Raw genomic sequence first — 24873 nt, 5'->3', positions numbered from 1 at the left:
TTGACCACCTTTAATTTAGATTTATTCCTCAATCTGTTGGAACTCACCCTCACCAGAAATTACTTTTTGTTTGACAGGAAATTCTTTAGCCAAACCAGCGGATGTGCCATGGGGAGCAATGTCTCCCCCTCCTTCTCCAACATATTTATGATACAGGAAGAGCAAGCAATGTTCTTTACCGATACCACCAGTAGCAGGCATATTCTACACTACTCACGTTACATCGATGACGTGTTCATCCTTTGGACGGGGGGCCAAATGCTTTTTGATCAATTAGTCAATAAAATTAACAGCAGAGACTCCCCCATTAAAATCACGGCACAGAGCAATTTCCATTCACTCAATTACCTGGATGTTCAAGTTGGCAGTGTTGTACTTAGTAACTAGTAGTACTATCTGATCCTGGCTTTTAGGCCTTTGACATAACAATTCTTCCTGGGGAATAGCCGCAACCTCTTGTTTGTGTTTGAGAAGTTCTCTCGGGTCATAGCCTCTAACTAGGAAACGGTTCAACACAGTAGAGAGGGCTTGGTCTAATCTAGATGGATCACTTGTGATTCTTGCGGCCCTCATCAGTTGGGATCTGGGAGGGCCTTTTTTCAACGCCCTTGGGTGATGACTGTTGGCTCGCAACAGGTTATTCTTGTCAGTCATCTTGTAGAAGACATCTGTACAAATGCTTCTGTTGTCAATGGTAACTTGAACATCCAGGTAATTGAGTGAATGGAAATTGCTCTGTGCCGTGATTTTAATGGGGGAGTCTCTGCTGTTAATTTTATTGACTAATTGATCAAAAAGCATTTGGCCCCCCGTCCAAAGGATGAACACGTCATCGATGTAACGTGAGTAGTGTAGAATATGCCTGCTACTGGTGGTATCGGTAAAGAACATTGCTTGCTCTTCCTGTATCATAAATATGTTGGAGAAGGAGGGGGAGACATTGCTCCCCATGGCACATCCGCTGGTTTGGCTAAAGAATTTCCTGTCAAACAAAAAGTAATTTCTGGTGAGGGTGAGTTCCAACAGATTGAGGAATAAATCTAAATTAAAGGTGGTCAAATCTCCTTTGATGAGAAACTGCTTCATGGCCATTAGGCCCTGTGCATGAGGGATGCTTGTAAATAAACTGCAGATGTCGATGGTACAAATTAAGGTATCATCCGGTATATTTGTAAGTGTAGACAAACGGTTCAAAAAAGAAGTGGTGTCTTTCACAAAGTTGGGCTGTCCAGGAAAACAGAAATAGGGTTATATAGTGATTGATGAGCAGAAATGATGGATCTATGTTATGTCAAGAAAGGTGCAGTGGGGTACAGCGCACACATTTTTTATAAAAGAAGGAGCATTAAAAAAATGTGCTTATATATTATGTCAACAAAGGCGCAGTGTATAAAAAGAGCAATTTAACAAAAAAATACAACAAAATAGGCAAGTGACACCACTTATATGATATACTGGTAGATTAATTGGCGTCTGACAAATAATTAACCCTATTGTGTAAGTGTGAGCATGTACATGTGTTTAAGGCAGACTAGATGGGCCATGTGGTTCTTATGTTAACAAAGATTATTCTTTTTATATATATATATATATATATATATATAATGTCAACAGAGGTGCTTATATATATTATGTCAACAAAGATGCAGTGGGCTACAGCGCATACAGCGGGTATAGAAAAGAGCAATTATATAGTTTTTTGAAAATGACAACAAAAGCGGAAGGTCACACTACTCATATTATTATGATGTCAACAAAGATGCTTATATTTATGTCAACAAAGGCACTTATACTGTATATATTATGTCAACAAATGTGCTTATATATATTATGCATAAAGGTCTTTAAAGTTATTGTCAATAAAGGCACTTATATATATATATATATTATGTCAACAAAGGCGCAGTAGGGTATGGCCTGCGAAGTCACAGTACAGTACCAGTGTGACACACACTGCACTCTAAAATATAATAAACAATGACTTGCTAACTGCCTGTAATCCAAAAGTTCCAATACTGGTCAAGCAATAAGCTTTCACCAGATCTGGAGGGTAACCCGCACCGAGATTAGTAAATTGTGATGTCAATCACAAAGTTGGAGTGCCTATTATCATATCTTATTGAACCCTATTTTAGGGATTCGCATATATAAATATATATATGAGAAAAGATTAGGAGGCTCATAAAGGTGCTACCTACTGGTTTAAACAAGGATATGGAGTCAAATCCCCATAGAAAGGGGAAAAGGAAATGAAACCAGATAAATTTAAGGTGCACTCATCCAACTACTAAATCATTGATATGATTGTTGTTGTAAAACATATATATCCACAGCAGCAATATCAAATAAAGGCTTAAATGCTCAATAACCTAAAATGATATAGAGGTTTATTTTATTATTCATTTATATGGGACTTAATTGTCCTTTATTGAAATTAGAGCGAAATATTAAAATTCATAGAATAAGAAACAGAGAATAGAAGGTGACAGAAATAGAACTATATGTGAATAAAGATTTAAAAACAAAGCTAATGTGTTTTTCCCTTCATATATTTTCCTGTGTTTATTTCCATTGTGCATTCATATACATATATTAGTGCAGCACTGTATCAGTGCTATCTTTATATGAGACCTGCAGTTTTCATATTCATTGGAGCCTGTTATGCTGCGATAGAGGGAAATAGGCTGTCTCAAGGTGCATACACACGCAGAGATTTTGGCTATGAGAGATTTTGGCTGAGAGATTTCCCTTGAACTGGCAGTCGGAGATTTTGACTAACTTTACCAGAGATTTTGTCTAACTATGCAATAGATTTTGGCTATGGGAGATTTTGGCTATGGGAGATTTTGACTATCTCATTTAAATAAGGGGATGAGTGGGGGAGTGTCATATATAGGACGATTTTACAGGGTGGCTGGTATTTAAATAGCTAAAAGTTTTAAAAAAAAATTGCGTGGGGTCCCCCCCTCCTATGTATAACCAGCCTTGGGCTCTTTGAGCCAGTCCTGGTTGTTAAAATACAGAGGAAAAAATGAGTAGGGTTCCCCCATATTTAGACAACCAGCACCGGGCTCTGCGTCCGGTCCTGGTTTAAAAAATACGGGGGACAAAAGACATAGGGGTCCCCCGTATTTTTAAAACCAGCACCGGGCTCCACTAGCCAGGGAGATAATGCCACAGCCGGGGGACACTTTTATATTGGTCCTTGCGGCCGTGCCATTACCCCCCCAACTAGTCACCCCTGGCCGGGGTACACTGGAGGAGTGAGGACCCCTTAAATCAAGGGGTCCCCCCCTCCAGCCACCCAAGGGCCAGGGGTGAAGCCCGAGGCTGTCCCCCCCATCCGTGGGCGGTGGATGGGAGGCTGATAGCCTTTCAAAATGACATAAAAAGAATATTGTCTTTTGATGTGGAACTACAAGTCCCAGCAAGCCTCCCCCGCATGCTGGTACTTGGAGAACCACAAGTACCAGCATGCGGGGAAATAACAGGCCCGCTGGTACCTGTAGTTCCACAACAAAAGAAATACCCAAATAAAAACACAACTCACACACCGTGAAAGTAAAACTTTATTTAAACACACTTACACACTCACACATACTTACCTACATCCCACGCCGCCAATCACGTCCCCTTGTCCAGTAGAATCCAATTGGGGTACCTGTAAAAAGTAAAAATAAAAAAAATAAAAAATCACTTATTATCCGATGGAGTTCGTCCCAGTAGTGTCAGGTCTGGGGGGTGAGGGGATGGCTGCACAGCGGGATGGCGCTGAGTGTGTCCCTGTAGCCGGGCGGCGCACATAGTGTTTAATATTACATCCTCCATACACAGTGCAGGCACCCTGGTCAGCCCCCTTTGCCTCCGCACAAGACAGCGCATGCACCTCCACACCCAAACAGCGCATTTACCTTCACCCTCCCTTCACACACAGACAACAGACAGCGCAGGCACCCCCACCCTCCCTCCACATACAGACAGCGCCGGCACCCCCACCCTCCCTCCACATACAGACAGGCAGAACAGCACCTTTTCCATCCGACACCCCCCAATGACAGATAGTACAGCGCCTTCTCTCCTCCCTCCCTCCCCAGCACCAGGCAGAACCAGCCAGGGGGGATAATGCCATAGCAGGGGAGACACTCAGTGTGGGGTCCCCCTGCCATGCCATTAAACACCCCCCAAACCAGTCAGCCCAGGGCTGGAATTCCTCGGAAAGTGGGGCCCCAAAAAAATCTAAATGGGGTCCCCCCTCCCGAGCAACATAGCCCAGTGCTATGCCCCGCACCCCTGGTGGCGGTGGGTGCGGGGTTCATTGTATGTTCTGTTCTTTACAGGTGGCCTACAGATCCCAGCAAGCCTGTCCCAGCATGCTGGCACTTGGAGAACCACAAGTGCCAGCATGCCTGGACATAAAGGGCCCGCTGGCACCTGTAGTCCACCTGCAAAGAATAGTAATATTGTTCTTTACAGGTGGCCTACAGGTCCCAGCAAGCCTGCCCCAGCAAGCCTGCCCCAGCATGCTGGCACTTGGAGAACCACAAGTGCCAGCATGCCCGGACATAAAGGTCCCGCTGGCACCTGTAGTCCACCTGTAAAGAAAATATTGAAAAAAAAACACGACACATTCTTTAAAAAATCCTTTATTAAACTGGGTCTTCACCTGGGGGCGGCGTCCTTTAAGCTCTTTTGCATGGCCGCCGCCTTCCCAGGGCTTCCGGCGTCTTCTCCTGGGGGGGCGCCACCTCCCCAGGGCTTCTGGGGTCTTGCTCCGGCGTCTTCACCTGGGAGGCGGCGGCCTTTAAGCTCTTTTGCATAGCCGCCGCCCATCCAGGACTTCCACGGCGTCTTCAGTCTTCAGGAGCTCTTCTCCGCTCCTCCTCCGCCGTCGGACTGACAGCCGCTGACTCGCGCTGACTTATATAAGTCAGCGGGAGGGGGCGGGGCGATGACTCGGCGAGTCGTGATTGGCTCGCGGCGGCCATCTTGAATTTAAAAAATGACGCTGAGGCGCCATTTTTGAATTTGGTACCGCTCCGCTGCCAAACTCTGCAAGATAAAGGTAAATTTCCGCCACCCGCACCGCCGCCGCAACCCGCCGCCGCCTGCACCACCGCTGCATCCCGCCGCCTGCAACATCGCCGCATCCAGCCGCCCGCACCTCCTCCGCCAGCGTCGCACACACAGTGATTGACAGCGGATCCAGTGACGGATCCGCTGGCCAATCACTGTGGCCTCACTGTACAGAGCGGCCAGGGGACGGACAGTACAGAGTTCCTCTCTCATCCCTCCCGCGGACCGGACACGACACTACAGGCTCTCCCCCCGGACCGGACACAGACCACAATATACTCACGTATTCGGCTTAGAATGCTGCTGTGCTGTTCCCTCTTCTTCAGCCTCCGCGCACTGAGGTAAAATGGGCGGCGGGGAGTGGCTTAACATCGCTATCGCTGGGAAAAATCGCTGGCCTCTTAAAGTATTAGCGATTTTAACTAACTTTACCAGCGACATAGTCTAAATTGACTTGCCTGCACAGTCTATTTTTCCCAGCGATAGCGACCTAGCGGGGACGCGCATCGCTATCGCTGCCTGTATACACACGGAGCGATCTGCACTAACTTTCTGAGCGATTTTGACTATATAGTCAAAATCGCTCAGTTATATCGCTCCGTGTGTATGCACCTTTACTTAGAGGTTACAAAACTGTTACATCGAACTGTAACCAAATTTTTCCCCACTCCTACCCTTAGGGCTGTAATAATGATAACTTGATTGTAATGTTATGAATGGAGGAGTGAAACAATGTTGCTAAATATGTAACTTATGCCTGAAATCCTAGAGTGTCACATAATGCAGAAAATGCTAGTATGACATTATATAAATAAACTCAGTGGGGTAAATTTACTAAGATTCGTATTTTCCCGTTTCAGGTCAAAGTTCAATCACGAATGACATCGAAAGTGTAAAACTGCAACTTTTTGAATTTGTTACGATGGATTTACTAAGCTGTCGTATTCGGGTTTTTCTTTTCTTCCGATGTCGATGTCATTCGTGTTTTTTTTGTGTTTTTTATGGCAGTGATTAGCAAAACACTGCCGACTTTTTTACAATTAATCTCGGCCGGATCTGTGTGATCCGTGCTGGGGTTCTATTTTTTTTTTTTTTTAATTAAACACTGTAAAATTTAAAAAAAAAATTGCGTGGGGTCCCCCCTCCTAAGCATAACCAGCCTCGGGCTCTTTGAGCCGATCCTGGTTGCCGAAATATGGGAAAAAAAATGACAGGGGTTCCCCCATATTTAAGCAACCAGCATCGGGCTCTGCGCCTGGTCCTGGTCCCAAAAATATGGGGGACAAAAAGAGTAGGGGTCCCCCGTATTTTTAAAACCAGCACCGGGCTCCACTAGCTGGACAGATAATGCCACAGCCGGGGGTCACTTTTTTATAGTGCCCTGCGGCCGTGGCATCAAAAATCCAACTAGTCACTCCTGGCCGGGGTACCCTGGGGGAGTGGGGACCCCTTCAATCAAGGGGTCCCCCCCCCCAGCCACCCAAGGGCCAGGGGTGAAGCCCGAGGCTGTCCCCCCCCATCCAATGGGCTGCGGATGGGGAGGCTGATAGCCTTTGTTGTAAAAGAAAAGATATTGTTTTTAGTAGCAGTACTACAAGGCCCAGCAAGCCTCCCCCGCATGCTGGTACTTGGAGAACCACAAGTACCAGCATGCGACGGAAAAACGGGCCCGCTGGTACCTGTAGTACTACTACTAAAAAATACCCAAAAAAAGACAAGACACACACACCGTGAAAGTATAATTTTATTACATACATACATACACACATACATACATACTTACCTTAAGTTCCCACGCAGGTCGGTCCTCTTCTCCAGTAGAATCCAAGGGGTACCTGTTGAAGAAATTATACTCACGAGATCCAGGGGTCCAGGCTCCTCGGGAAATCCAGGGGTAATCCACGTACTTGAAAAAAATAACAAAACGGTGTCCCGACCACGAACTAAAAGGGGACCCATGTTTGCACATGGGTCACCTTTCCACGAATGCCAGAAACCCACTTTGACTTCTGTCTAAGTGGGTTTCTTCAGCCAATCAGGGAGCGCCACGTTGTAGCACTCTCCTGATCAGCTGTGTGCTCCTGTCCTCACTGACAGGCAGCACACGGCAGTGTTACAATGTAGCGCCTATGCGCTACATTGTAACCAATGATGGGAACTTTCTGCTCAGCGGTGACGTCACTAGCCCACAGCATGCAAATGGAATTTCAGGTGAATATAAATACGTTCAAAGACTCCTCTCTAACATGAGCAGGTTTGGCTCCTAATAATACACTATAGGTCTCACATGTATGTTTGCAAACACCTGTGTTTAATGAGTAAGAGACAAGAATCCGCTAATTTTATTCAGTTGTTTTTAATTTAACGAGCCTTCTCCAATCAAGCCAATTAAGTAATAAAGCTATATAAAGGGAATCCATTGGGAAGTGCCTCCCATCAGCCAGGATTAAGGACCAGCAAGTCCGAAACGGTTTGGAAATGAATTAACGAGTAAAGCCCTGACGTCATCCCGCCTGCAGCAAACGGGTGTGGAGACGGGAGTGCGTGTACCAGCATCGGGACTAGCCGGCAGGACGCGATCCACAAGAAATAACCAAAGTCTGGCCATGACTAAAGGTAGGCAGCACTAGGGAAAGAGAGATAGATAGATTTCCCCACTGCAGCCGCAGCACGGACCGCAGCACCGGCATTTATAAAGGGACTCCCGCACAGGACTTTTACATCAGCACGAAAGAGCTGTAAACATTACTCACTAATCAATTCTTTTTCACAGGTGTTTGCAATTTTTTTATTTAATTTTTTATTATTATTTGGTACATTTTAAGCGCTCCTCATATTCCGTTTTACAGCATTTAAAACAACCAGGACTTTTTTTGTAGATATTAGGGGCAAGAGGGTGTCCTTTACCAGTTATATCCGCCTTTACTAAGCGATCATGCAAATTGCTACCTCTATTAAAGGCAGCCACCAGTCGAGTATTGCTTAAACCCCCTAATCTGGGTCCGTGACTACTACTGTATTGGCCAAAGTTCCTGAGTAGCCCTCTTAATTACCAGGCTGGCAGTAGAGTAATCAGTGATCCATGGGATAAGATTTTTTGTTTCCCCTTTTTGCAGGGCAAATAAGATCCACTCTGGGAATTTGAAGTACTTTTAATTTCTGTTCATTAAGTATTTTACTATCATAGCCACGTACCGGGAATTTCTTAATCAGGAGGTCAAGCTTTTCAGGGATTTTATCAGTATCACTAGTGATGCACACAATGTGCATCATTTGTGAAAGGGGTAGGCCCTTTTAAAGGGATTCTGAGTTGTGACTAGAGGACATTAAAAAGGTGTTTCGATCGGTGTCTTTACTGAATACCTCAGTTGAAATAGTGTTATCTCTTATAATAACCTTCACGTTAAGAAAACGTATTTCTACCGTATCGTACGCATATGTGAATTTTATCGGAGACCTGCGATTATTAATGTCCACCATAAGATTTTCAAGTCCTTCCACCCCCCCTGACCATAGTAAGAACACGTTTTCGATATATCTAGTATATCATATAATATTCTTACTAATCTCATGATCCTGAAAAAATAATTGTGATTCTTCCTTAAACATGAATACATTAGCGTAGGAGGGTGCAACAGCAGATCCCATGGCACACCCCCTAAGCTGAAGATAGAAATCTCCATCAAAGAGGAAATAGTTTTTAGTCTGTCATTTTCAAAAGGTGTAAGAGTATGGTCAAAATCATCTGATCTTAAATTGATCTCTAGGAATTTGTGCATAGCATATAGTCCACCTGTGTGTGGAATAGATGTGTACAAACTGCACACATCTAAACACACTAGTAGAGTTCCAGAGGGAATGTGGTGTATTTCCAAAAGTTTATTCAGAAAGGAAGTTGTATCTTTAAGAAATGTCCTTTGATCAATCAATAACGGCTGTAGTATGTGTCGAAGTCAAAAATATTACATAGAGAGAACATACAGACTCCACACATTGTATATTCGACTGCAGTGATTGTAGGGCAGACAGGTAACAAGTACCTATACGCTGTACGATTGAACTGCATGTTTGTGGGTGCGATACGTGACACAACTTGATACCCCCTTTGCGAGCTTTTGCGTAAACAAAGGTATCACTAGCGCCATGTAGAGCATACGCAAGCGTGATTTGTGTATTGCATAAAGGGAAGTTTTCGCTGGTCTCTCTCAGGAAAATCTTCAATGGTGGATATTCACTGGAAAAGGTAAGTTACTCCAAAAACTTCCAGTGAATAGAAGCCAGTTAGGGCCTCACTGGGTACGCGGTGGTCACTATTGGAGTGAGTCGTGGTACATCAGTGGAGAAGGAGTGAGCAAAAGCATTAGGTGTCTTTCACAGTCTATTGTGTTGTGCATTTGGGCATTGCGTTTACAGGCAAAAAGTCAGCGGTGGGATCCAATTGCACAAGCAGTGGGTGTTTGGTAGCTAGGGTACAGGCTGAAGAATTGCAACCGAGAGGGTCAGAATTGTGACCGAGAGGGTCAGCGAGGTTTATTATGTGTGAGAAATATTGTTCACACACGGAGGCTTTTTGCAATGAATGGGTACGTATGACTCCTGAAGATAGGACATCATTCTCTGGGGTTGGTGAGTTTGATCCTAAGGTATTGCAGGTGGTATGTCTAACCAAAGTCATATAAGACAAGAACGGAAATATAAGAACTGTTTGAACTTGTAGCAACAATAAACAAGTAGGAAGAAAAAGAGAAAGCAAGTACAATGCCATATGTAGATGTGGAAGCAGTTACGGCCAGCATACAAACTATAGAAAATAATAAAAATATAAAAAATATGAATGTAACCTATATATGTACTAATGAATGTCGAAGTTTTATTTAGGAGGAGAAGGTGACCTGATTGGTTTCAGCCATTTCTCATGCACTCAGAGGAGTATCCAACCGGTAAAAGAAGAGCAATGGCTGAGACCAGTGGAACTGTAATAGAAAATTCTCCATCTGGATAAGATCACTGGAAAACACTAATTCGGCAAATGGGAGAAGAAGCGCAACATTACCCTTCGACAAAAACCTGCTGAAGTTATGATTGGGCCCCTACAATGCTAAACCCTTTCCTTACCTTCTTTTTCCTAAAAGAAATGGCCCCTGACTAACGTAACAGAGATTTTGTTGAATGTGAAATACATATATTGTACTCCCGCTCTGGAAGTACAAGGTATGTTAGATACCCTCAAAGACTAATGTTGCATTACACTGTTCTAGATTCATGTCCATCACAGGTAGAGAAAAATTATCTCACAAATACCGGGTTCCCTTTGGACCAAAGATGGACAGGACACTGGATTGATGGCGAATGTAGCCCCAGTTGTAGTACAAATGAAAGGTGGCAGGATAGCTCAAAAAAAATCCCTTGGTATCCTCTAAAGCCAGAGGTAGAATTAGGAGTGTACCCCGTCATAGAGCGGCTGCTACAGCAGGGCATCCTAGGCAGGACGTCCAGCACAGCCAATAGTCCCATCTTCCCTGTGAAAAAGAGTGGGGGAGGTGTTACAGGCTAGTGCAGGATGTAAGGGGGAATAAACAAGATAGTTGAGAATCAATTCCCCATAGTGCCCAATCCAGTTGTCATTTTAATAAAATCTTCTCCACCTCTACAAACTCATCTGTCACCAACCTCTATTCTGTTTCTCCACAGTTTCCCCTTCATCTTTAGCATTCACACAGGGTGGTACAATACATGAACCCAATTACAGTTCTAACACTACAAACCTAATTGGTCCTTCAGAGTTCTGCCCGAACCCAGTATATCTCACCAGCACGATAACACCAGTATTACTGCAGTGTGCCTTGTCATGCACAAAGGGTGGAGGAAGGATGAAGGTGAAGGGAAATTTTGTATAGACACTGATATGCCTGTTGGTGAATGGCAAACCTGACATTTTCTTTTTCATTTTCTCCTTCTTTCTCTCCTCTAGAGATGTTTTTTTTTTTGAGTTATGCTCATGGTACTCTACATTGCAAACACACAACAGTTAAATTAAGATACAAATTTGTGTTCCCTACAGGAAAAGGAGGTCTGGAAGATGAAGGGATATGGTCAGGAGTCCTCAGGACTTTCGAGAGATGGACATGGTAAGCCAGTGGCCCCCAGAGCATATCTCCCAAGCCTAGCTGAGGCGGCACACGGTCTGACTCATCCAGGTGAAGAAGGTATGTGCAAGCTGGTAAGAGCCTACTGGAGTGCACCAGGGTTCTCTTCTCATGCAGGTAAGAAAGCAATGACATGTCTTACTTGCTTGAGGAAGAATATTGTTAAGGCAATACCAACAGAGCCATCCCATATCCCTCCTGCAGACAGTCCTTTTCAGGTAATACAAATCGACTTTGTACGGTTAACACCCTTTAGGAATTATTGTTATGTATTGGTGTGCACTGATGTTTTCTCAAACTGGGTAGAGGCATTTCCTGCTGCCACAGATGCTGTTGTGTTTACCACAAAGAAAATTGCGCAGAAATGTATGTGTAGATATGGTACCCCTAGAAGTAGGAGCAAAGTGATAATGGACTATTGTGGTCATAGACACTGCCACTAGTAATATGTAGCATCGGAACCACTCCCAGATCTTCACTTAATGAATCACTCTCTTCGAAATTTTTGTTTTTGTTTTGTTTTTTGGGTTTTGGAAGACAACCTCATGTCATGATTGATCCGCAGAATGATCAGAAATACACCATTGAGGTGACAGTACAGTACCTTATCGAGATGAGCCAGCATTTGAGAACTTGACAAAAGAACTTGAAACTGTTGATTCCTGGTATGCCAAATACTGTCTTGATTGTGAACCAAGAGACTGTGTGATTGTTCTTACGCTCAGTTTGCCTAATAGACAGGTGGGAAGGACCGTACCAAGTTTTGTTGACAGCCCTATTCCAGTGAAAGTAGCCGAGAGAGAGACTTGGGTTCACGATTCCCATTGCAGGAAAGTCGGTAGTTCAGAAGGAACTCGTAAATGGAGTGAGATCGCAAAAGTATCACCAGAGAGTCTGTTCCGTGAAGACTGAGAGGCGACACTGTTGAACACTACCTGAGCGTGCTAAAGGATCACAGAAAGACCAGTCATTGTAATTGATTCGCTATGAACAAGAGTTGTTTTGTTCTATTTCTCTTTTCTCTCTTTCCCACTGACAAACATTTTTTTCAGGACATTCTATTTTTGTGAGGTTTTTCATGAGGAGTCAAGTGTGGGACTGGAACTGGTTCTGGAGGAAGGAGTGATTTCCTTATAGGATCCCAGGATTAGCCAATCAGTTTGTTAAAGCCAGAGAAAAATCAAAGGTCTAGTAGTTATGGAGTTTGGAGGTAACGTGATAGGCTATTGTCTGAGGAATACTGTATTTTGTAGTTATTGTGACCCCATATTTGAAGATGAGAGCATCCAGAGATGTCAGTCTAGCAATAAGGTGACAGACATCCCTTGAGTGATTACCACTCACTAGTGGGTAAGGTCTTAAACCAAACTGAATGTTTGATGTGCTCACAGGTACCTCTAAGATGAAAAGATGCAGGATTAGTGCCATATTTTTTTTTAGAATTAGCTGAGGTACTTGAATTACACAGAAGGGGGAGGGGACTGGTGGACAAAGAATATAATATAACTAGACCCCCTAGCCTTAAGATCCACCAGTACCATAGATAAATCCTTGGTATGTTTAAATCTCACCAATTTCAGGAAATTGGGAGGTAATCAGGAACAATCAGACAATGGCTATTCACACATAGCAGATAACGAGCTCATTAATATATGTGGAAGAAAGGTTTATGAGTGGCTCTCCCCGAACCCTGAAGGTTTGTGTTATCTAGGAAGGACACTACTTATAACCCTTGTTCAATGATTAAACAGACCTAGCATATGTTCCAGAAATGGAAACAATGTTCAGAAAATGATAGGAATATGTAAATCATGAACATTTTATATGTCACTTTCACGATTTGTTTGCGTCTTCTCCCTATACCCAGCAGAACCTCAATCAAATCCGAACATCAGTGTACGAAGACGTAGGTACATGTATGTGTGAAATGTTCATTCAAATCAGACAGGCCAAAGCACTGTCCCAGCATACTCTCTAGATTGAATGTTGTCCCACACCCAACCAGTGGTCCCGTGACCGCCGAGTGCATATAGAGGATGTCTCATCCTCCTCCCTGTCTTCCCCAAATATAGTCAAGTGTCTGATTTGCGAAATGAATACATAAGTGTGTCTAGGTCACCGATCATTGTCTGAAATATATTTTCTTATGTTAATAATTTATGGCAGTTATTGTTTACTGCCAAAGGGTGGACTGTCAAAGTAAAAAATATTACATAGAGAGAACATACAGACTCCACACATTATGAGTCGCTATACTTGCAAATACACGCAGCGAGCACAGCAATATATGGTGACATACGCATTTACACAGACATGCCACAGAGATAGATTCGACACATATTTCATACAGCACATAATTTGAACATATCAAGTGCCAGACATCATAAAGTTTCAAATTATATATTGGAGTAACGTCATGTATGTGTATCATTGTAACGAAGCAAGATGGATATGTCGTGTTTGGTATTAAAGCAACCAGATTAATGTGTATATCAATTTGATGCCTGTTATTAAGTTGTACCTCATTGCAACAAGTAGATATGATTAAATGTATGAAATCTAAAGTCACTCTTATTAGAACAATGGATTTCCTGGAAGACAGCATGCCTGACCAGTGGTTATCTCCTGTAATTACACCATCAAGGCTGGACCTTGCTTGCATATGAACTGACCAGTGACTCATCATGAATGAGAAAGTTCCCTCCCCTAGACTAGTCTGTGCACTGCCCCAAACTAAATAGTATGTAGCTGATTGCAGACACAAGAGTTGGATGTTCTTTTGTCCCAGATGATGGTGGAGATGTTGACTGTCCAGTGGCTGCATGATTTTACAGAGAGAGAGAGAGTGATATGGAATGGAGACTTTATTTGAGCAAAATATTGTAATTGTATCGCTGGCCATGTATGTATTTGAATTAGTTTGTATTAACTGCTTACTGTGTAAATTGTAACCATGTAACTATATATATATATATATATATATATACTGTACATTGTGATATATTGAATACATATCCTTTTAATAACAAATATATACATCAATGAGCTTTGAAACTCAGATAATGTGTGGGTGTATTGTTTTCTCTTATGGGATGCAGTGTTTTGCGATGTATAGTGCACATTCATAGCACATGGTAATAAGATGCGCAGGCGTCCACAGTATATATTAGAGCGGGCATTTTAAATATTTGTTAGAAAGCAATTTGACATTTACATATGAAATCCAGTAATTTGGCTGTAGGTTGTAGGAGGGAGTCACGTGCCTATATTATATCCCTTCCTGGGGGCTTCTCCTTATTTTTATGTAATTTTGGTAGGGTGTAGAGTACCGGAACTTTAAGAAATTGAGTCATCAGGGCTTTATGTAACTGTGGAGGAATTTTTTGCAAGGATTTAGCTTCATCCAATACACGTAAGAGTTCCCTTTGACATTCTACAGTCGGGTCCTTCCCTAATTTCTTATATACATCTGTGTCAGAAAGTTGGGACAAATCTTCTTCATGATAGTCCTAGATATCTTGTAAAACAATGGCCCCGCCTTTGTCAGCGGGCCTAGTTACTATGTCATCATAGGACTCAAAATTTTTAAGGGCTTAAATCTCCTCCTTGGATAAATGATGTCTCATTTTACAAGGAACTGGAGAAAATGTGTCCACTGATTTGTCCAGTATTCTCCCAAATGTTTTCAGGGAGGCATTTTTTGACACTTGATCAAATGGTGACCTAGATGTAGATTTTAAGAAATTATCAAAAACTTTACTGGATGGAACTTGACTAGTAGCATGTCGGAAATGTTCTTTAAGTCCCGGTGGGAATATATTTTTCAATTGAACATATCGAACTTGTTTGTGGGGACGAAGCTCAAACCTTTATTCAGGACCTTAATCTCTAACTCACTTAAAGTACTGGATGACAGATTAAGATTAGATTTTCATTTTCTCCCCAACCTTTCTGCCACCTCTTGTTCTGCCCACCCATGCGGGTGGGAGGTCTCCTGTGGGGGGAACTGTTGCTCCAGTACCTACCCCTAAAGGAACACGCAGTGTTCTTACAGCATCCTCGGGAACCAAGACAGTGAATTTGCTATCACTGTTGGACGTATTTCGGTCACTTTGCTCATTTCGGTTTCTTTTTTGCCAGGACCTTCTTTTAAAGGACATTGTTCTGGTATTCTTAGTATTATCCCCTCCTGCAAGCCATCTATATACTGTATTCTCTTCGTAGTCCATATCCACGGTGTATTTCTTGTTTCTCTTAAATTTTATTAAATTACTTTTGTAATTTTCACACTGTCTCAAGTTTATGAATCAAATTTTGACTTGTTTCTCCCTCCAAAGTGGGTTTAAACTCTTTTTCAAAATCCAGGATTTTAGCACGTGTTAACTGTAATTCTCTGTTCGCTTCCTCAATTACTGCGATCATAAGGTCAAAAGCACACTTGTTGAGTACAGCAATCCATTTCTTTATAAATTCAGGATTATATCTGCCAATTGTTGGTACATTATGTACTCTGAATCCCCTTGGTACCTTGTGCTCTCTATAATACTCAGATAGAGAGATACCGTGTAGTAAATAGTCTATTTTGCTATGCTTTAATTTAAATAGACAATTGTAAAGGTCCTCAGAATTGTGTACTGGATCATTAATAGTTAGTGTGTCTTTGAATAAAATCCTATCGATCTCAGCGGCTGAGAAGCTGAATGTTGCTCCAGGTTCTGGCAGCGTGATGTTGTGACAACCAATGTATCCTGCAGCTGAGCAGCATGGGAAGAGGCTTCCATATTAATCAAGCCAGTAGATGGTAATAAAAATAGAAAAACGTTTTGTACAAAAGTGGTATAAGGTCCAAAAAATATATATAATAGGTGACTTGCAACTTGTGCTATAGAAAGCACCAAATACAGATACAGATACTGCTGTCACTCATAAAAATCCACAGCTGCTCCGGTGCCCTGACTGTAAAAGAAGCATATGATCCAAGAGATAGACCGACATTCAGGAGACTTATTTTAACCAAAAAAATATGTATTATCCCATAGTCAACATTTCAGAGGTATTAGCCCCATCATCAGGACAATATAACAAACACACAGACAAAGAACAAATACACTTACCCACATATTTGTACCCCATAGTGTGCAGGTCCCGTCCAGCGTCCACGCTCAGGGTTCCCTCCTGTCTACTTCCGCTACAGCAGTTGCCCGGCAACCGCCATTATGCATTCCACCCAGCTCTGCTGGTGCCTTCCACAGTACGGAAATGCCGCTGACATATCCTGGAGGTGCCCCTTCAAGGTGCGGCCGGTGGGGAACCTGTACCTTAAGAACAAATAAAAATACATGATTTTATTCAATTCACAAAACATGAAAAACGAATTATAGACAAATGATGCCTCAGAGAAATGCTCATATTTTTGAAAGTCAGTGTAAGGACTGCCCAATAGTGAAGGCCTTGAAGGGGCCGGTCGGCTTCTTGATAAATTATTGACATATTTTGGAACTAACACTTCCTGAATTCATATGTATTACAGTTTAAAGTGTTATCAGGTAAGTGCTGAATTTGTATGATTTTTTTTATTTAAATAGTGTGGCAACATACCACAGGCACTGTGGACGTATGAGTGGTGTGGATTAAAGCCTATTGTACATATGAGATAGATAGATAGATAGATAGATAGATAGATAGATAGATAGATAGATAGATAGATAGATAGATTTATTTTATTTTATTATTATTATTACATTTTATTTATAATGCACTACAAGTGTTTCACAGTGCAATATTTATGTACATTTTTTTTTAAGTTACATTTTTTACTGGAGCTTCTTAGTTACCTACTTGGTTCCTACTATAAGTTTTCAAATTATTTTCATTTATGTTTGTGAGATATTACTGTATATTACCATTATTTTGTATTAACTCAAAGAACACCATATCAATATCAATAAAGTATGGTCAAAAATAAATTGACAAAGGCATGTAAAAACGTGGATAAGCAGTTATTTAGACATTAGAAAAGGGTCAAAGAACCAATAACAATACACCTTATACCTTCAGTAATTAGAGTGGCTATATAAACATCCCTAATAACAAAGAATATGTAATAATTCTTAAAATGGTGCCACATTATCTAGTGTAGCTAGGTTGTTCCGTGATGCTAAATGGAAGCTTTGCCTCAGCAAGCATTTCAGGTCTGTAGAAAGTGTGTGCACATAAGGCAACCAAATATCAAAGAACTTTTTAGCCAGGCCATCTTTGTTAATTGACGTGCCTGTCTAGTCCATATAAAATAATTACATTGATCTAGGGGAAAAGAGGGAGAGGGAGGGTGTGGAGGATTCTAACCACTATGAGAGTATTGTTTTTTGAGCTGCTCCGGAAAACTTAGAAAGGAACATTTTATTACCCTTTGATATGTTGGAAGAAGGTGTACCGGAAAAGGAACCCCAAAACACCCAATCAGGTAATAGAGGTACATGTATATGAAGAACAGTGGTAATATAGAATTAAAAGAAACTGTTCCAATGAAGAAACTTTTCATATGAGACAAAACGAGTGAGCATTTTAAAAAAAGAGGATATAGTAACAGATTGATTAAAAGAACAGTCAAAGAAGTTGAAACATACCAACGGGACTCACTACTAAAACCTAAGATCAAGATCTGACAGGAGGAACCAATCAGATTTGTGGGGACTTTTAATTTACATTGTAAGGAAATTACAGATATCTTACAAAAACATTGGTCAATTCTCCACACAAATACTGATCTAGCAAAACCTCAAGCTAGCTGGAGAAGATCTCAGAATATAAAAGACAAAGTGGTACTGTACATTGTCATCTTTCCAAACCCCGGCATAATGATTTTGAATAAAAGGGATCTTTCCCTTTCAATAATTGCAAGGCGTGCAAATATATAGTTCCTACTAAATATTTTCATGACCAATACAACAAGAAATGGACAATATCACCAAAAATTACATGTACTACAATAGGAGTAGTTTATCATCTGTAATGTCCCTGCAATAGAAGATACAGTATATAGGGAAAACATCACGACCACTCAAGGTCAGACTTTTGAAAAACATTGTGAGCATCCGAAATGCCAGGGAGGATGTGGCAAAATGTAAACTTTTATCACCAGTTGCCAGGCACTTTTTGAACCATTACAATAGTGACCCAACGGGCCTCAAGGCATTTGGACTAAAACACATACAACTGGCAATCTGGTGTGGAGATCTGGACCAGGAGTTATTAAAATATGAGATGAAAATGATCTTCCTATTAAATAGCATTTTATCTGCAATCTGGTGTGGAGATTTGGACCAGGAGTTATTAAAATATGAGACAAAAATGATCTTCCTATTAAATAGCATTTTATCTGCAAGGAATGTATGTGTCAAACAGCTATACCTCCTTCCTAAATTTATTTTAATGTAATCTGACTAGATGATTCAATGACCATGACAGACTGATGAATATAATGGCCACATATTCTCATATTAATTAAATGTATTTCTTCCTACTTACTTCTTAACTTCAGTCTTGTGACACATTAAAATACAAAGCGTAATCTATTAATAAACCCTTCTGATTTGGACAAGATATATTTGTTTTTCTAACACGTGTGACATCACAGGGCATATTTCACTTTTTTTCACTCCATCAAATATTTCTTACTAAATAATTATGTTTTATCATTATTATGGACACTGATGTTTAATATTTTCAACATTAATATGTTGATGTATTCACATTAATATTTTTCACTTTACAAAATTATTTTATGCATACACACGCACACAATACTCACCTTAATGTGTATATCACCATTATACATTTTTGTCACAGCATCATATTAAAGCACTTCATATTTCACTAGTTTACATTATCATATTAATGTAACCATCTCTGCATTTTGTCACACTATTATTTTGATTTTATGTACCTTGATGTGCGAGCTGGTATATTATCATATTGTTTGGGAGGTAAAGTGTAATTGGACCAACTATACCCAATATCCAATAACAATCACTCAGAAGATATATGGTATTTATTTGAAGTATTTCACATTCAAGTGATACCTGGTACTTACCTTCATCTAAGTATATCTTTATTGACTGCTTTTCTTTAAGTATTCCAACCTGATACCTTATACTTACCTTATACTGATCTATTCTGATACCTTATACTTACCTTATATAGTTGTTGAGGTTGAAAAAAGACAATTGTCCATCGAGTTCCCCCTATAGTGCTACAGTATATGCTGTATTATCTCCAATTTACTTATAACCTTCGATGCTATTTTCCACTAAAAAGTTGTTGAATCCTTTCTTAAATGCCTCGACTGAATCCGACATTACCACTCTCTCCAGCAGTGAATTCCATAGTAACATAGTATCTAAGGTTGAAAAAAGACAATTTGCCCATCAAGTTCAACCTATTTGTGGTCTCCTATGCAGGATTATTTTGGTCTAAATTTTGTCTGATGCTGATGTCAACCGTTGTGTTTTATTCCCTTTTCATAATAACTATAGTGTGCGACTACGCACCATAACCCTGGATATCCTTATCCATTAAGAATTTATCTAACCCATTCTTAAAGGTGTTGACTGAGTCCGCCATTACAACTCCCTCAGGCAGGGAATTCCAAACACATATTGTCCTTACTGTGAAAATAACTTTATGCCGCATTGTGCGGAATCTCCTTTCCTCTAACCTAAGCGAGTGTCCCAGTGTCCTCTGTGCTGATCTTACCGAAAACAGGTCCTGTGCAAGGTCTGTGTATTGTCCCCTTATATATTTGTAGATGTTGATCATGTACCCTCTTAGTTTCCTCTTTTCCAGTGTAAACATGCCTAGCCTTGCAAGCCTTTCCTAGTATTCCAGCGTCTCCATGCCATTAATTAGTTTGGTCACCCGCCTCTGAACCTTTTCTAGCTCCAGAATATCCTTTTTGTAGTATGGTGCCCAAAATTGCACACAGTATTCAAGATGTGGCCTCACTAGTGATTTATATAATGGGAGTATAACACTCTCATCCCTTGCATCAATTCCATGTTTTATGCATGCTAATATCTTATTAGCCTTCTTTGCTGCAATCCTGCTTTGGGTACTGCTGCTACTTTGGTTACTGCTGCATAAACTCACTGTCCGCACTGTGTAGAAACCTCTCCTACGCTTGGTATTAAACTTCCTCCCCTCCAACCTAAGGGGATGACCCCATGTCCTGTGTACAGAGCTCTTAATAAGTAAATCACCAGAAAGTTCCTTATATTGCCCCTTAATATATTTGAAGATATTATTCAAGTCCCCTATTATGCACATTTTTTCCAGCGTAAACATAACCAGCCTAAGTAGTCTTTCCTCATAATCCAATAAGTCTAGGCCCTTAACTAATTTTGTAGCTCTTTTCTGAACCTTTTCTAGTTCAACTATGTATTGTTTATAGTGCAGAGCCCAAAATTGTACACAGTATTCTAGATGGGGCCATACCAATGCTATATACAGTGGCAGGATATTTCCTGGTCTCTATTCCCCGTTTTATGCATGCGAATACCCTATTGGCCTTTACTGCAACATCTCGACATGTCTATTGTCAATGATCACCCCCAAATCTTTCTCCAATAATGATTTTCCAAGAATTACCCCATTCAATGTATAGATTGCCTGCTTGTTTTTGATCTCGAAATGCATAACTTTACATTTCTCTATATTGAACCTCATATTCCACTTTGTTGCCCAACCCCCCAGTTTAGTTAAACCATTCTGAAGATAGTCAATGTCCTGATCTGATCTAATTATCCTACACAGTTTAGTATCATCTGCAAAAATTGATACTTTACTCTCAATACCATTTCCTATATCATTTATAAATATATTAAACAGAGTGGGCCTAGTACAGACCCCTGAGGTATACCACTTAATACTTTAGTCCAATTTGAAAATGTTCCATTGACTACCACTCGCTGTTCTCTATTTTCCAACCAATTTTTGACCCATGTACAAATGCTGTAACCTTATACTTACCTTTATTGTATGACATTTATTCCAGTTGAATTATATTCTCTTGAGAAATATTATTAATATATACTCCTGAATGTGATGATTAATTGTGTATAATCTTTTACGTTTATCATTTAGGGACAAACCATTAAGAATTACCTATATGAAAGATTTATAATGAAGAATCACACAAAAATATTTTATTTTTATTTTTATTTATTTAATCAATATAACATGATATAATGAGAATAAATGAGAAGGGTTAATAATGAGAATAATATATTAAATAAGTGCCTGCTTAAACTAGATAGTCATGGAAATATCATCCATTATACTCTAGATCAGTTTACTAGAGATGGCTACTGAGTTACTGTCTCAACACAATGACTCGAATCATTTAGAAGTTGGAATGATTCGAGAAACTCCCAGTTTGGTGTGTTGAGACAGCCCCCAGTAACCTCTGTTAGTCAGTCACAGTAATTGGGTGGCAGCACTCCTGGGTGACACCCCTGTCAAAGTCGAAAAATATTGCAGTACACATCATCATGTACAAGCAACACACAGATGGCCTCCGCATGTGTACTTGTTCTGCTGTGCGTGCACATATTCGCAATTTGCGTATGGTCGCTCCCGCGGTCGTGCGCATCAGCGCGTGGTATGGGTATTTACGGTAGATTTTGTGAACACATGGAGAGCTATCAAAACACATTACATATTTAATCCAAATAGTGCACATAGTCCCCCTGCACCACATATGAAATTAACAACAGTTTAAATGGTTTCAGAACAAAGGGATTCACCTTTACAGAATAGGAGGGGACAGAACAAGGTCATAAGGCGGTGTTTGGTATCCAGCTGTAGGGTATTTTAAGGGTAACATTTCGGTGTTGGTTTGAGGAAGATCGCATGTTCCTGCGGATAGTTATGTTCAGAAGCAGAATATAGATATAAACTGTATTTACTGTACATTATGTATGCGGCGGGAATCCAGAGGGGACCACCCACAAGAGCAGTTGGGAAAGACATCGCCTACCTATTCAAACCAACCTATGACCTCTCCTGTACTGTAAAAGTGCATTCCTGTGTCCAATGGACAAAGTGATTACAGTATCTATTGTATTGCTTTTGGAAGAAGTGTATAAAGAGAGCCTGCTTCTGGCCTGGAAAATCACAAGACTCACAAAGTTATCTATTTGATGACCGAGGACCGGGCCGGGAAGCGCAAGCGAATCTACTCAAGTATGTACCATTGAATGTAGTCATTTACTCTGTTATATTGTGTTGTATTATTTGTATTGTAACCCCCTTTCAGCAATAATCCACTGTGGTGTCGGAACCCAGCGGTTAAATCACAATTGGTGTCATGGCTTCATCGCCCTGCTAAGGTTTAAAGTGTTTTATCATTGCATTGCAGTACTGTGAAGGTTTAAAGTGTATCTCTGGGTGTGTGCACGCTGTGTGTACTTTGTACCCCCAGCGCGGCGTTTGTACACTAAGTCCGTACAGTAATATGGGACTCCGTACGCAAACAGTGTATAAAGTACGTAGCGTGTGTACTAAGTTTAGTGGCCGCAGCGGCTCCATGGTAAAGTGTATTCTAAGTGTGTATAAGGTATAGCTTTCTTTCCTGTAATATAATCGACCTTATCAATTGGGGGCTCTCCGGTTTTCCACATACTTACTACCTAACAGGTCACAGCAGACGTAATCTATCAGCAAAGGGTGGGAAGTTATCCTACGTATCCTTTTCTTGGTCGATGGATGCACTGAAAACCCTACTTAATTGCTGACTAGATGGCGTCTGCTCTGTATGGTTTGTAGAGATGCTGGTAGAATTCGTAAGGTAAACAGGAAAAAAGCTATTTAAAATCGGTGAAATTTCTTTTGGCGCCAAAAGCGTACACAGCACCCATACTCTTTGCATACTCTCTCACAGTGTTGCCATAACATTCAGATTGCTAGATTCATTTAAACTTGTGTGAAACCTGAGATATTTGTTGCTATATAGTTAAAACTAAAATAAATGTTAAGGAAGTAAGTGTAAGACACACACGCAGCCTGGCCTAGTTATAAAGGTTTATACAGAAAGAAACTGTGTGTTGTGTTAAGTGAGCAATTATAGTTGGTATTGCTCACATTTATAGAAGTTGTGGAATTTGTTTGATTGCGGACGTACGGTTTTGTACACGTGTCTCGGACAAAGTACGGGACTGCGTACGCAACGTAAGAAGACACGCACGATCGCATGTTTACGCAAATTGCATAAGAAATTCGGTCGCTAAGTACAAATTACACAATAGTTTGTTTAGTTTAAAGGCGGGACAGTAGCTACGCTACAATAGCACCAAACTACCCGGTTTCTAAAGAAATTTAATATAAAAACAAAATTTAGTATAAATAAAATATTTTAAATTGCCTCTGGGGGTAAAGCTGCCAACTTGAATGAATCCTAATTTTCTGTACAGAAAAAAAAAATGTGTATGTGAGTGAGCGAATGCAGGAGTGAGTGGATACTGAACCAAGAACTGAGTGGTCTAAGTGGTCTAGGTGGTCTAGGTGGTCTAAGTGGACACACTGGGTTAGTAGAGGCCCGGTGGCATAGGGTTCGCAACCCAGCGTTATTAACTAGGTGGTCTTAGTGGACTGAGTGGTATCCCATACAACTCTTAGTGGTCTAGGTGGTCTAAGCTAGGTGGTCTACAGCAATCGTAGGGCATATAGATAACTAGTATCTATAGGCTGTGCTATTGCATCACATGTCCGTTTGTTGTTATTATTGTGTCATATGCGCTGTGGAAGAGCATACACAGACGTGATTGTATAGACAAAGGGGTTTTTCTTTGATAACTTCGGGAAATCTCCCTGGTGGGCTTCACTGGAAAGGGTGAAAGATAGTTATCTAATTTCTCTGTTTTTCACCCTACAATCAATTCCAGTTGAAAGATACCGAAAAGGAAATTTTCACTGCCTCTCTCAGGAAAATATTCCAAACAGAACTTCCACCGAAAGAAATTACGGTGTAAGGTCTGATAGGAGCCCTAAGTTGGGTACATTGCGATCCGCTATCGTTGTATTGGCCAGCGTGGGTGAGAGCGAGTGGAAGGTGCTCAGGTATACTTCCACTGTCTACTTATATTGAGTATTTTGGTGTTTGTGGGAATTTTTTTTTAAAGATATTAGAAGAGACCCACAAATATGGGAGCCAGTTGCTCAAGTAAGAGACGTTTAGACAGGGTTCAGGCAGAATTGTGGCCAAAAGGCTCAGCAAGGTTTATCATGTGTGAAAAATATGGTTCACACACAGAAGTTTTATGCAATGAGTGGATATGTATGACTAACAATGATAGGGAATCATTCCCTAGGGTGGGCAGCTTTGAACCAGAGGTATTACAGAATTTAAGGTTAAGGATTTGTCTGATAAAATCCAAAGAATGAAGGATTAAACATACAGATTGTTTAAATTTGTGGCAACAGGAGGGGGATATGCAAAGGGAATTAGCTCGCGCAGCAGGTTTCAAACCTAGCGGGAAAACAATGGCGACCGCACCACCACCACCACCACCACCATATATTGTTGGGGAGAAAATGGCTACAGGCAATGATACAGTGGTACAGAATAGAAGTGTAATTGCAAAATGTACTAACGCTAACC

Source organism: Pseudophryne corroboree, chromosome 3, assembly GCF_028390025.1.
Source record: "Pseudophryne corroboree isolate aPseCor3 chromosome 3, aPseCor3.hap2, whole genome shotgun sequence".
Taxonomy (NCBI): domain Eukaryota; kingdom Metazoa; phylum Chordata; class Amphibia; order Anura; family Myobatrachidae; genus Pseudophryne; species Pseudophryne corroboree.
Note: the sequence above shows the minus strand (reverse complement) of the source record.